We start from the raw sequence: 14,540 nt of genomic DNA on the forward strand, positions 1-14,540 counted from the left end.
TTCAGTGGGATATGACATGAAGTCGGTACGTGATCAAATCTACTATAACGCCCTTCGGGCGTTAAAAAATTTGATCACATAACCGACTTCATGTCATATCCCAATGAAACTCTAAAAATGATATCTTATTTCTTAAGTAACAATAGCTACCTCCATTCATATTGAGTTGATTCTATACGCAAAGAACGTACAAATGTACGAACACTTTCTTAGACGAGGCAGGCTATTGCAAAATAAGTTGATGATACATGGATATCAACTTTTTCGTTTAAAGTCACCATTTGGCAAATTCTTTGGTCGAAACAATGACCTTGAATGGAAATACAATCTGTGTTTAAGTCAAATGCTGGCTGACGTCTTTCATACAAACTGTTAGGCCATTGTTCTGACAATGAATTGCCTACAGATTTTCGTATTTACCTGATCATGACAAGAGACATGCGGCGAGTTTGATCGGTCGACAGGGGGATGCTTACTCCTCCGCGACACCGGATCACACCTCCACAGGTCCCTGTTAGCTCTGTTCACAATTGAAACCTCTGACGAGACTAAAGCTCTACTGGTTGGTGCTTATAATAAAGAAATGTGTATCTTGGTATAGTTTATTTGTATCAAGTTAATTGCAAACTGACCAAAACTGAAGGAGGATTAATGTTTTCAAAGGATTTATAAATTTGTATTCATCGTAACATGGCAACATCGCCTGTTAAAAACAAAACATCTTATTTAGAATTATTCATCTAACACTGGGTGAAATAAGCAGTTTCCCGTCATGGGAAACTATATGGAAACCACATGGAAACCTCATGTTTACATCATGTTTCCTAGTGGTTTCCACAGCGGATGCCAGGTTATTCCGTCAAGTTTCCGTACCACGGAAACTACTACGCTCCGATTCCATAAGGTATCCCGAACCACGGAAACCTCAGGAAACCTGAAGTTTCCTGAGCCTCCATGTAGTTTCCCGTAATGGGAAACCTGAAGATTCCACTGGTTTCCATAATTAGGAAACTATGTGGAATCGGAGCGTAGTGGTTTCCATGGAATGGAAACTCGATGGAATCCTCAGATTTCCCATGAACGGAAACTAGAGGAAACCTCGTGATTCCCCAAGTTTCCATGACTCAGGAAACTATATGGAATTGGAGCGTAGCGGTTTCCGTGTCATGGAAACTTGGTGGAATTATCTTGTGTCTCATAAAAAGGAAATTACGGGGAAACTTCAAGATTCCCTTATTTTTCTGAGACAGGAAGCAATGTGTAATTGTGGTGTAATAGTTTCCATACCATGGAAACTACAGGGTAGGTTGAGCATTTCAATTTCGAAAAATGATTGACAAGCAACTGGAACCTCAAGGATCCCTGTATTTTCCATGGTTAATCTTTCTTGTCTAGAATGTGAAAACAGAACAGCAGGTTTAAATCAAAATTTATATTATTAATTTCCTTGGTAAACTGTGTTTTCTTTTCAAAATCTATCAAGAAAATGTATAAAAAGGAAAAAGCATTATCAAATCATATGTTTAATAATTCATTTGATGTGCAAAAACATTATTTGAAAATGATATCAAAATAAATAAAAGCATCTTGGTACACAATGAAGTAGTCTTTCACATCTAAGTCCATTCATAAAAACTTCTTTAAATACTCTATACTTCTTTCAACATCAGCTTCCTTTGTATTTTCTTCACATCATCTGCAATCTGCGATCTGCAATATATTTTCATATAAAATTATTATTTGATGTAAGAATTGTATGCTTGAATATTATTTAGAAATCTTACAAGATCACTCAATGTCCTTTAATGTACCAATATCAGTGATTATAATTAGTTTCAGTCTTTAAATTTAATGACATGAAATCCGAATAATGAACATTACATAGTAAGATTTTAAGCCAGATTAATATTAAAGTGGGTAAGATTGAGAATATGACCATCTCGTACATGTAGAACACTGCTTTTAGTTGAGTGAATTGGAGAGAAATGTGCTCTGGACAGGGATATTAAGAATCTTTTTTTTTTCTTATTGACATTTGACCTAGAAATTTTGTTAAAGATCACTAAAAACCCTTCATCCCATGGCACACAAGCAAGATCATACCAAGGGAGAAAAATTATGCTCTGGACAAGGACTTTAAATAAAGATATATAGTGTGTTTTGATACTGACCTTTGACCTTGATAATTGGTCCAAGGTCACTTTTTACCCTCCATCCACAGGCACTCTATGAGTTAAATTTGAGTGAGATTGGGCTAAGAGGAGAAAAAATATACTCAGGACAAGTGATATCAGATGGACAGACAGATCATCTCATGGCATCTGCAGAACAGGACCCTAAAAAAAACCAATGCACATACATGTTAAGCTACATCCATGCAAGTCAATATGAATTCATCATATGTTGCATTGCATACACATGTTTTAATCATGTTTAATACCTTATGAATAATTTCATATTGCATGTACACTCAGTTTACATACAAATAATCTAAATTTCATCAAAAACGACCAACATATCAGCCATTCAAGATTTAGCTAATCAACTTTCAGTACAAGTTCTATATGCTATATCATATGTACAGACACATACTAGTATTATTTACCTGCATTCTAAATCTTGTTTTATGTCATTGAAAATTAAGGCGATAGCCATTACCGATAACCAGTTTTTACCCCCAATTTACATACATGAATGCTGTAATGTTTGTTCAAAACTTCTCATTTATAAATATTATCTTATAGTATATTTAGTTAACATATACCTACAGTTAAAGCTTCAAAGTGTTTCATTGAATATTTTAGAAATTACAGTCATCAAAATACTGACCAGCCAAAAATCAGTAAATTTTTATTTTTCATTTTTGTCTTGTTTCATTTAACATATTTCAATGTTAGAAAGTTTTAGTAAGTTATAATATTTACTACTTTAGCATAGCCATACAGTTGAACTTTGGCATCTTGAATACCATAGATATGTTGAAGTAATTTGGAAGTATTCTTTAAATATTTTACTCCTGATATCTCGAATCCTCAAATACATGTATCACAAAATAATTTTAATTGAACTTTGAACCTTGAGAAAAGGACTCTTAAACAAATATTCATTATTCTTAAAATAAAGTCTACAGGTTACAAAATTATAAGTTGCTCAACAATGATCATATCAATAATATCTGAAAGAGTTGATCATTTCCCCTTGGGGTGAAGGGGGGGGGGGGGGCTTCCTCTGTACAATTTAAAATATCCTTACTTTGTGTCAACCTTGTTTAAAATTAGTGGTTCTTGAGAAGAAGTTGAAAATGTGAAAAGCTCACTGATGGATCGACAGTTTGATGGACAAAAGACAAAACAAAAGGTATCAGAAAAGTTCACTCGAGTTTTTAGCTCGGGTGAACTAAAATCCTCACTGCATGGTGTATATTGTGCTAGACATCATCCAGACAGAAAATTTTATAGAGAAGTGAAAAAGACTCCAAGCCATACAATTTCATAAGGCCAAACAAAAAAAATATGTTTGTTTACTGTTACATGCTGAAATAAAATAGGGTTTGTACGTAGATTAAGATGCATGTAAAAGTTAAACTGACGAATGAGTGACTTATGGATTTTTACAACGAAAAAAAATTTGGGTTGGCTATTAGATATTGGGTCGGGGGGGGGGGGGGGGGGGGAGTAACTGTAAACAAACATTTTTTATTATTATGCCTAACCTGTTGTAGTTTGCAGCTGATAGTTCAATATTCCAATTAAAATTGGAATCAAGTTCTTTTCTTTTAATGCAATTGTCATACATGCCTATTTATGATTGAATTAATTACCACTTACCACATGATCACATCTTGATTCATCATACATCTTTAGTTACTGGTTCTCCTTTAATGTCAATTTTCTTCTCTCTGAAAGAATATATTATGTACAGTTACTACACTGTATTGCATTCTGATTTCACTTATAAGACTAACAATAAACAAGAGTCCTAGGGGCCACATTGCTCACCTGAGCACTTTGGGTAGGAAAAAGCATAAATCAGTTCTGTATTTAAAAGTTTAAATATAAAAGTGGTTCAGAGGGAGGGGGGAGGGGGTTATGAATTCTATACTTTCGAAGGATGCTTTTGAATTAATATGATACATATTAGCATTGCTGTTCTTAATAAGAAAATTTTTATTGATATATTCCTTTTCTTCCTTTTTACAGTAAAACTCGGTTATAATGAAGTCACTGGGACCTGTGAAATTACTTCGCTATATCCTTAATTTGTTATATCCATATAAGGAATTAGTAAAATTTATTTAGCTGGGGATCCAAGAAAACTTCGCTATATCCGTGAATTCACAATATCCGTGTTCGTACTAAATGAGTTTTACTGTAACTATGATCCCCTGTTATGGCCCCTTTATTTTCCTGGGGAGTGAGGGGGGAGTGTCATGATTTGAATAAATTGAATCTACATTACTTCAGGATGCTTTTATATTATTATGACCAATTTTGACTATATTGGTCTTGAAAAGAATTTTAAAGATCTTTCCTATGTATCAGTATTGTTAGTAAAATGTTGGTCACTGATTGTGGCCCCATCCTACCCATGGGGGTCATGATTTGAACAAACTTGCATCTACACTGCCTGAAGATGCTTCCATAGAAATATGACAAATCATGGCTTTGCTGTTCTTGAATAGAAGAAATTTCTAAAATTTTTCTTATGTACTTTGATCCTTCATTGTAGCCCCGTCCTACCCCGGGGGTCATGATTTGAACTGTTTAAATTTCCATCGATGATGATGTCCTTCGTGAATAATCTGATAAGTTGAGATTGCGGACACTTTTTGTTTTAATATTGATGACTTAATCGTAATTTAGTAGGAGAAATAATTCATTTTTACCTTGTCGTTACATCATAAAAAGTCCAAAAGTACAACAAGTTGCATTCCGAGAACACATGTATTCAAACCGGATATATGTTTGTCTGTATTAACAGAGAAACCATATTCGGTACAAACATTATTATCCGATTTAACAACGAAAAAAATTTCATTCACTTTTCATTTATTTACAGAGAGAGAGAACTATTATAGTAAGCATTCATTTTCATTAAAAAAATCTACAAAGGTGAAACGTTAACATCAAGGGCGGATACAGGATTTGTGTTTAGGGGGGGCGTGGATAACTTCGTTCAGGCAGGGGGTCTTGGGGCCGCCTTAAGGCCCCCAGTGGGTCCAGGGCGAAGCCCTAGTGGGGGCCCAGGGGGCGAAGCCCCCGGAAGCTCCTGGGTTTTCGTGTATTTTAAGAGTAAAACCAGGCACAATAATAGTGGTATTGGTTAGTTTATATGTACCAAAGTTTGGCATTATTAATACTAATCATATCATACTTTGAATAGAGGGGGCCCAGGGGGCGAAGCCCCCGGAAGCTCCTGGGTTTTTGTGTATTTTAAGAGTAAAACCAGGCACAATAATAGTGGTATTGGTAAGTTTATATGTACCAAAGTTTGGCATTATTAATACTAATCATATCATACTTTGAATAGAGGGGGCCCAGGGGGCGAAGCCCCCGGAAGCTCCTGGGTTTTCGTGTATTTTAAGAGTAAAACCTGGCACAAAAATAGTGGTATTGGTTAGTTATATACTTAATATGGCATTATTAATATTAGTCGATCATATCATAGTTTGAAAATTTTAGGGGGGGGGGGCGTGCGCCCCCCACGCCCCCCCTTAAATCCGCCAGTGAACATACAACATACAGCATGGAAAAAGACAAATGTGGTGCCATAGGGCCTAACTATACAAAGTCTACTATCTATACATCTATGATTGAACGTAAAACACTAAGTATTGTATAATTCAAGTTTCTCTTTCCGTTTTTTCAATGTGTAAACTAACATATTTAAAACTTTGATATCAAACTTTTCAAAATGGCGTCAAAACGTATGTGGTCTTCGATGGGAAAGATTTGTTCTGCCCAATATTAGTATTATTTACCGTAAAAAGTATATAAAAATATACGTACACTAATCCTTGGTTGTTGATCATTGTATTTTTCATAGTTTTAAAGACACTGGGTGGCGAAAACTTTTCACATTTGCACCTTACACCCGAGTCCATCTCCGTCTTGCTCAACTCCAAAAATGGCGCCTCGTGAAAATTGACCAATGAAATTAAATCCTCTGCAGAGCGATGCATTATGGGAAATGGAACCTGTTTACGTTAATTATGTTAGAGGGTAATAAAAGTTTTTATATACAATATAATTTTCCTATTACGGTGATTATGAGTTCATATCCTTAGTGAAGTTCTTCACTAATCATAGAAAGGGGGTGTTCTTCAATAAATTTGCTGATAATTAGTATACTATAGAAAACAAAGAGGTTTTCTGAGGGTGACCAGAGACATTTTATGTTTCTGGTGTGACTTCTCAAATTATTTGACTTGGGGGGGGGGGGGGGGGCTTGCTACGTAGTGCCCATCCAAACAGAAAATGTCCGGTTACCCCCCCCCCCCCAACTACTTTTTCATTAAATTATTCATTATTCTGATTAATGTATAATGTCACAACGAAAGATGTTAAACCTTTATACATGTATACATGTTTTAAAATTTGAAGCGTCAGAAAATGAATATTAGTTAAGGACCGTAGAAAATAAGGGGGGGGGGGGGGCATAGTGGACATGCCATACGTCTCTAAACATATTTTTTGCAGTATAGAAAACAAAGCTTATTTCCTGTTGCGCCCCTCAAAATCAACGTTTGATGACTCTTTCTCAGCTGTTTATTATTTTGTGACAAGAATGTTGTCCTTTGAAGTCTGCCGTAAATTTCGATCTGCATTTGGCATGCAAATGAACTACATGACATGTATACAGAACAGTATTTTATTTTTAATGATGATGGAAAAGTTCGGTGTCAAAAATTGCTAGTTACTAGAAGGAATCAGGGTATGTTAGACTAGTATACACTTGTGAAAATCAAGACAAAATAATTTAATTACCAGCAAGGACGGTTCAAGAATAATAAAGATTTGATGATTTTTTTTTCTCTTGTTCGGCTTTAGATACTATTTTGAAACCCTCCTTTTTTGGTTTCGATTTTAGCCTGATATCAATAATAATCAGTGGACGAAATTGCTGGACTTTTTTCTATTTGCTATATTTTACTTCAAATATCTTTGCCTTTAGTTAAGATAATTCTCACCGTTATAATGTATCAGAATTTTTCACATTAAGTTTGAAAATTGATTTATAAAAAAAGAGAGTAAACACAAGGTGAAAAAACGAACCAATATCTAAGCAAAGGTAGGGAAAACAGTATTTTAATTTGGAAAACACCGGCCCGTAGAATGCGGGGGGGGGGGGGGGGGCAGGGGGTAAAAGTAAATGGTTATGCTCTTCTTCTTCTTTTTTTTGGCTTGTCAGATTTTTAGGGAAGCCCCCCCCCCCACCCCCCCCCACTTTTGAAACTGTTGCTACTGACCTGAAACACATAATCAAAATAAGCTCAGAATTATTGTAGGTAACCTACAATCATGTCCATTGTGTTCAGAATTTTAGTCGTGACTGGTAACAATTTGTCAATATTTGATCATCTGATTTGTTGAAAAATAATGCCCGGTGTATACTCGTTGATGTGCAGGGCTGTATAATATATACGTGGCTTTAGCCGTTCAGCCAGTACCGCCCTGTATCTTTCATATATAACTTTTTAGTGGTAATTTCTGGTAAGGTTTGCTAGTTAAGAACTTTCTGGTAAAGTTTGTGCCCCATACTGAAATTATACAGGCCTGTGGTTTGAGTAGACAGTTTTAAGTACAGTTTAAAAAAAAAAAAAGTAATGTTACATGTAGGGGTATAAAAATCAAGAAATGGACGGCATGTATAAAGAAATGTTTGTACATGTAGAAGTATTGACAATCACCACATCAGTACATTATACCTAAATATCGAAAGAAACTATTTTCTCTCCATTTTTGGAGGAGGGGAGGGGGCTTAAATTTGAAAGGGGTAACCTTCCGTTTAACATAATACACGATTTAAAAATATTGAGTTTTCGCTAAGCATCTACGTGTAAAACAATAACTTTTTTTCTTCAGTGAATTGCCTTAGCATGCAGTTCTTCAGAAGACGTTGTTCTTAAGGAAAAGAAAATCATGTTATATAAATATCATAGACTTTTCTTTATTTAGAGCCAGCATTGGTCTTTGTGTACAAAATGGCTAAATTAAATATACGTGCATGTATGCATTTAAGACCAACATTATTGTAATTCCCTGCGAAAAATGAAGACATTCACTATATCAGGGTCTGTGTACAGATATATATAAAAATAAGTTATTTAGTTAACACTCATTAATTTTGTATATGAATATTATTCTGCTGTGTTATCTTATCAATGTCTTTGTAGAGGACTATATACGAATTTCACACAAAACATTAGTAATTTAGTTCTTATGTTGTATAATAGATCCACCTGCATCCTTTCTCATAAACAATTTGCGAATTAAGCAGGCAACAAAGTTGATAATTAACAATTCTTTCTACGTTTTCAATATTCAAAGTTTATATTGATGTCAAACAAGGACGATTCGTTATTTACCGATTAAGAAATTTTATTTCATTTATCTATGCACTTACAAATTTGTTTGAAAAAGAATTATGATTTAACACATAACGAGAATTTAGATTTATTCTAGACCGATAGAAAAGTATATATAATTTTTAAACGGTTAGGAAATTTTGTTTTTTAATCAGTAATGAAAAAATAAAATACAATTCTTTTTTTTCCTTCTCTCATTGAACATCTTAAAATTAATGTAGCTTATTTTATCAATATTCTGTGGTCTTAGTACTAATTTAAATTATTTTTTTTTAAATCAAATCAACGGCCAGCAGTTATCACCTAAATTTAAACTGAGTTTGTGGAGACTATGTGTATGTACATGCTTGACCACAGCCCATTGTTCCCCTTACGTAGAAAACCCTATCAAATCACATAGAATATACAAAAAATACATATAGTCGCAGGTGTCTTCGCGACACGTGTCTCCACCTGTGGCACGTGAGAACAGGTGCCCGCGATTACAAGGGTTAGCGCAATGATTGAATTTTATCTGAACAGTTTACACTGATTTTTCTAAAATTAAAATTTGTATTAAATCTTCTCTTACTACTAATTCCAATTCACGTGTCTTTATGAGTTTTACCGAGACTAAAATGTTAAAAAAAAATTTTTATTTGTCACAGAATGTTCAATTTTATTACACAGAATTACACAAACAGTTTTTTTTTATTATTCTTTTGATACACGTTTCCAAAATGTCTATTATCGGGAAAATAGGTGTAAACAACAGCATACGTGTTTTCCATATATCTGGAAAACATGCAGGAAACTACAGGTTGACTGCTTCCATATCGGGAATATACGTGGAAACCACTACTGCATGTTTCCGCGGTTTCCCATATTGGGAAACTTACGGGAAACCACAGGTTGATTGTTTCAAAATCGGGAATCTACGTGGAAACCACTACTGCATGTTTCCACGGTTTCCCATATTGGGAAACTTATGGAAAACCACAGGTTGATTGTTTCCATATCGGGAATCTACGTGGAAACCACTATGTGGTTTCCATAAAATGGAAACTATATGGAAACTACTGATGTCACGATTCCCATATGTTTCCATCGGGTTTCCAAATTTGGGAAACCTGGCTTTTCATCCTGTGTAAGTAATGCCTACTTGTGAACCAATTTATATTTAAACCGTAGAGGGAGTATCATCTTCAATCTTTTGCACAATAAATATCCAATCCATTGCCGCTAATATCTTTTTACCTAGCTACACCTGTATTTGTATTTATTTTAACCTTCTCCTTTTAGATGATTTTAAAACACCCAAGATACATGTAGTTAAAGTTATACAGCATAACATTGGTACATTAGTGTGTTTTTTAGAATATAAACTTACATGTACATACTGTTCAAATACATTATGGTGATATAATCTTTGTTAAATTTACGAATTGAAGGTGATACATGCAATTTAGCACAGACAAACAAGTAACACTATCATTTTTTTTTTCTGAAATGATGTTTCTATATTCACAACATCGGAATTTTTCCATGCATGATTTCATGCAATCTTAATCAAAACGTTCATCTTATCTCCATAGTGGCAATGGCATATATTTCAAACCTTTTGAAACTATATGAGTATATAAATTGATGTGGGAAATCTTTGTTATTATTTCACAAGATTCCATTTCAGCTCTTCTTGATTTATTTGTGGAGTACATGCACAAACATCTGTCTTTCTTAATCATTAATTTGAGTGAGTCCGCAAGTGGTGTGGAAAATGTATTGTTTTTAACTCACTCCAGTCTAATTCCATGCATCTGAATATGATTCAAGGTTCTTTGACGTCTTGAAACGATCTTGTTAAAATTAATTTGACATTCGTACTCGTGCAAAATAAATACAATCATACATTTTCCTTTTATCAAGCCTTAGAACTATGAATGCTTACTAGCATATGATATATGAAATAAGAAGTGTCTTTGATTTCATGCACATGCTTCTTACACTATGCATTAAATAACAGATGAAGTAAATAGTATACGCCTATTTATTGGTTATGGTGACAATAGCAAGCTTATCGTCCCCCAATACAGCAACTTTTTTCCCGAGGCGCAGCTACTGCTATTGTGCTATTGTCGTAATAGCCAGTAAATAGGTGTTTTATTATATTGAAGCTGACATTACTTGTGTCACGTTGCAATCCGGATAAAACTGGATAAAACTAAATGAGTTAAGAGATAGAAAAGGGAAATGGAATGCTGTCGGTGCATAGTTCGATGACTACTAGTATTTTACCTTCGATAAATAGCACAAAAACTATCATCGTCGGATACCCTCGGATGATTTCGTCTTTTACTCATTACCAATGGGCAAACTCGCCGAAAAAAAAATCATCGTTAATATGTGCGGGTCATTTGATTGGCTGCTCCACAGAGTCGAGACGGCAAATCAACAAATTAAAGTTTAAGTCACGTATGCATGTTCGTCAATGACATATTTTGCAACGATATTTGGCGAGTTTGATCACGGGCGATGAGTAAAAGACGTGGGTATCCTACGATAAAAAGCTATTTAAAACTATCTTTAAAATTTCAGGTTTATTCGTCGACTTTGAAGAAATACTTTAGGTAAATATACACTGCTGTCTGTTTTCAGTGCCTTTTTGTAAACGTTTTCAATTACCTGAGAATCAGACTGTTACAAAGCTGATTGTGGACTTTTTATAATTTTTCCCTTTACATAAAGAATTAAAGGTTTATTTAACAGGCTGGTAATATGAGCTGGAAAAAAAGCTCAGACATTCATAACTGAGGGAAATCCTACATATACCAAATTAAAAGCTATATTTCATACAATACAAGACTTTGTCTGCATGCATTTTGATGGATTAGATGTCTGAGAATTCATTGTTTTCTGAACTAAGTAATTGATCTTTGCAACTCATATACATTTTAAATTAAACAATATTTTATGAAAAAATAATTAATGGAAAACTTAAACGTTCTTTTCAGCACGATTGCGCACCTGGATATTAACTAATCGGGAGCTCAACTTTTAAATATTTCATCATTCCCTGCTTATGATATTCATTTTTGAGATTAATAGAAATGCCAGTGTCTAATAATGATCTGTATTTTTTTTTATGATTGACGTATGTCAATTAAAAAAAAAAACTTTATTTCTCTCTGTTGCAATGTGCAAAAGGACCACCAGCTGTTCTCCTTATCAATCTTTCTTTAAATAGTTTTCAATTTAAAACACTAAAAATATACTAAAAATCATTTTTAACGAAAGTATTTTGAAGAAAGACTTTCTGACATAAGAAAAAAAAAGATAACCACACTTTTAATATATCATAAAAAATGATTAAAATGAAAAGGGAAGGGAAGATATTTAAAAGGAAATATATTCGAACATTGCGTCCCTAGCACTATTGTCGGAACTTGTTGCCTAAAGCCATAATGCTTAATGAAAAGTAAGAAGAAGATTTGACAACCTTCACTATTCACTTAAGTTGAGGGCCAATGACAGACAAATATTTGGTATATGTAGTAAACTATAATTACCAGTTGAGTCAATACAAAAATTTATTTGATTTATCTTTTCTTTCAATAGATATTAATGTATGTCTTTTTATGTCTTTTTTAGGTTTATTTAGTAAATAAATAAAGATATTTTTATTCCTTACTTTTCAAATAAGGGATTAAAACAAGAATTAGTTTTTAAGAAGGAGGAGGGCACTCGTACTTGTTTTATTCTCTGGGTATGGGAAAATGAAAAAGACATTACAAAAATTAGAACCTTTCGGCAGATGACAGAATATTTCTTTATATTCTCTTATGCATATAACATTAAATATTTAGATTACTTATATAAAAATCATTTTTTGTTTGCTTTTACATACAATAATGGGAAGAAAGACATCTTAGGGTTTATTGCTGAAATAACAGTTACATAACAGTCCAGCCTTGTTGATCCGGATGCTGGTGTTCCGGAAAAAAAATTGTCCGGATATTAATGATACGTTCGGATAAAAAAACAAATTTTGCATTAATAAGTAGAAATTGTTCCCTGAAAATGCTTTCCGGTGAGTGAAGCGTCCGAAGTTTCGGGAACCAGATTAATGAGACTCCGCTTTATTAAGATGATTAAAAAAAACGTGACTGGAGTCAGTTTTGTAAGCATTAGGTCTTTTATTTTCTAGATAAATACGATTTTTTTTTGAAAATTATTAATACCATTTGATTCATGATTGACTTCATTGAGAAATTTCATTATCAGTGAAAGAAATTTGAATCAAAATTCTAGCAAACTTATACTTAATTCCCTGCTTACTTAGAATCGAAATAACAAAATGCTCCAGCACAAGAGAAATCATCTTGGTTACCATTTAAAATAAGATTTTTCTAGTTTATGAATGAAGTACATGTTGTGTCATGAATACTTTTAACAAAATTATAATTACTTGTTATTACCTAAAGTTTAAATTTGAAACTTTCTATGATTGTTTTAACTTAAAGGGTTTTATTACACTTATGAATTTCTTAAAAATTAAGTGAAATTCGAGTTACATAATAATTAAACTGCTTTATTTTTTTTACAAAGACCAGATTCTACGATTTCAGAACCACCAAACAGCTACTCGTCAAAAACAATACATAATTATTACAATCAATTAAGGGGTCCTCTAAGAGGTACAGGTAGATGTAAGTTATTGACAAACAAGTTAATAAAACAAGAATATCAAGTCTCGTTTAGTCATCATTTCGTAAGCTCTATGGTCAATACAATGACCTTGTCAGGAAATACAATCTATCATTAAGTCATAATTATGCTAACTGACGTTTTTTCATATTAATTGTTAGACCATTATTTTCACACTGAATTACGGACTTTTCCATTATATACCGATCATGACAAGGAGCACATGGCGGGTGTGACCGGTCGGCAGGGGATGCTCACTACTTCATGGCACCTGATCCCACCTCTGATGTTTTTGGAGGTCCGCGTTTTGGACGTTCCGCGATTGGTCAGATCTTGGACTCAAAGAATAAAGGCTGAGGTAAATATGTAATCCAAAAATTACAGGAAAATTGAAAGAAATTAATCTGTAATTATATATATATATATATATATATATATATATATATATATATATATATATATATATATATATATATATATATATATATATATATAAAGCACTAAAAACCAACAACACTGTATATCCTAAATGTCGGATCTACTAAGTAGATACAAGGTCACGGATGGAAATTTATATAAAGCACTAAAAATGACCAACGACACGAACAATAATAATTGTCAAATTTTCGGAACGACGTGTCCCTTCCTCAGGACAAAGAAAAAAGTTAAGAAGTCATAAAAACAAAGGCAATAAAGAAACAAAAACAACTAGGACTACTACTAAACTACCAAACACTAAAATTGTCCTTCCATATTATCTTTAATTTCTTTTTATCATGTATAGTTTCGTTATTTTGAGAGAATAAGCCAATGTACGATTTACTGCTTGTTAGTAATTGATTAGCGATAATTAATTCGTTCAATTATGTAAATCGCACTTCACCAGAGTACAGCCGATAGACCGGACGCAATTCATAGCGCTCCGGATTTCTTTGTTCACAACTGTTTATAAACTTTAAATTAAACATGTAATACTGTAAATATTTAGTGTTTGGTAGTTTAGTAGTAGTGCTAGTTGTTTTTGTTTCTCTATTGCCTTTGTTTTTATGACTTCTTAACTTTTTTCTTTGTCCTGAGGAAGGGACAGGTCGTCCCGAAAATTTGACAATTATTATTGTTCGTGTCGTTGGTCATTTTTAGTGCTTTATATATATATATATATATATATATATATATATATATATATATATATATATATATATATATATATATATATATATATATATATATATATATATATATATATATATATATATATATATACAGTCAT

The 14,540-nt window shown here is 33.2% G+C and overlaps 1 long non-coding RNA gene across 1 annotated transcript; it reads right to left on the bottom strand.

Moving 5' to 3' along the window:
• Window positions 1-1,593: 1,593 nt before the first annotated feature.
• Window positions 1,594-3,900, bottom strand: LOC133201352 (uncharacterized). Its single transcript, XR_009723079.1, has 3 exons — window positions 3,828-3,900; window positions 2,172-2,336; window positions 1,594-1,710 (listed from the first exon to the last, which is right to left on the bottom strand). It is a non-coding gene; the product is annotated as an uncharacterized LOC133201352 (long non-coding RNA).
• Between the last annotated feature and the right edge of the window lie 10,640 nt (window positions 3,901-14,540).

This window comes from Saccostrea echinata, unplaced genomic scaffold (genome assembly GCF_033153115.1).
Source record: "Saccostrea echinata isolate AGI-Se365-2 ecotype Australia unplaced genomic scaffold, CSIRO_AGI_Sech_v1 ptg000043l, whole genome shotgun sequence".
NCBI lineage: Eukaryota > Metazoa > Mollusca > Bivalvia > Ostreida > Ostreidae > Saccostrea > Saccostrea echinata.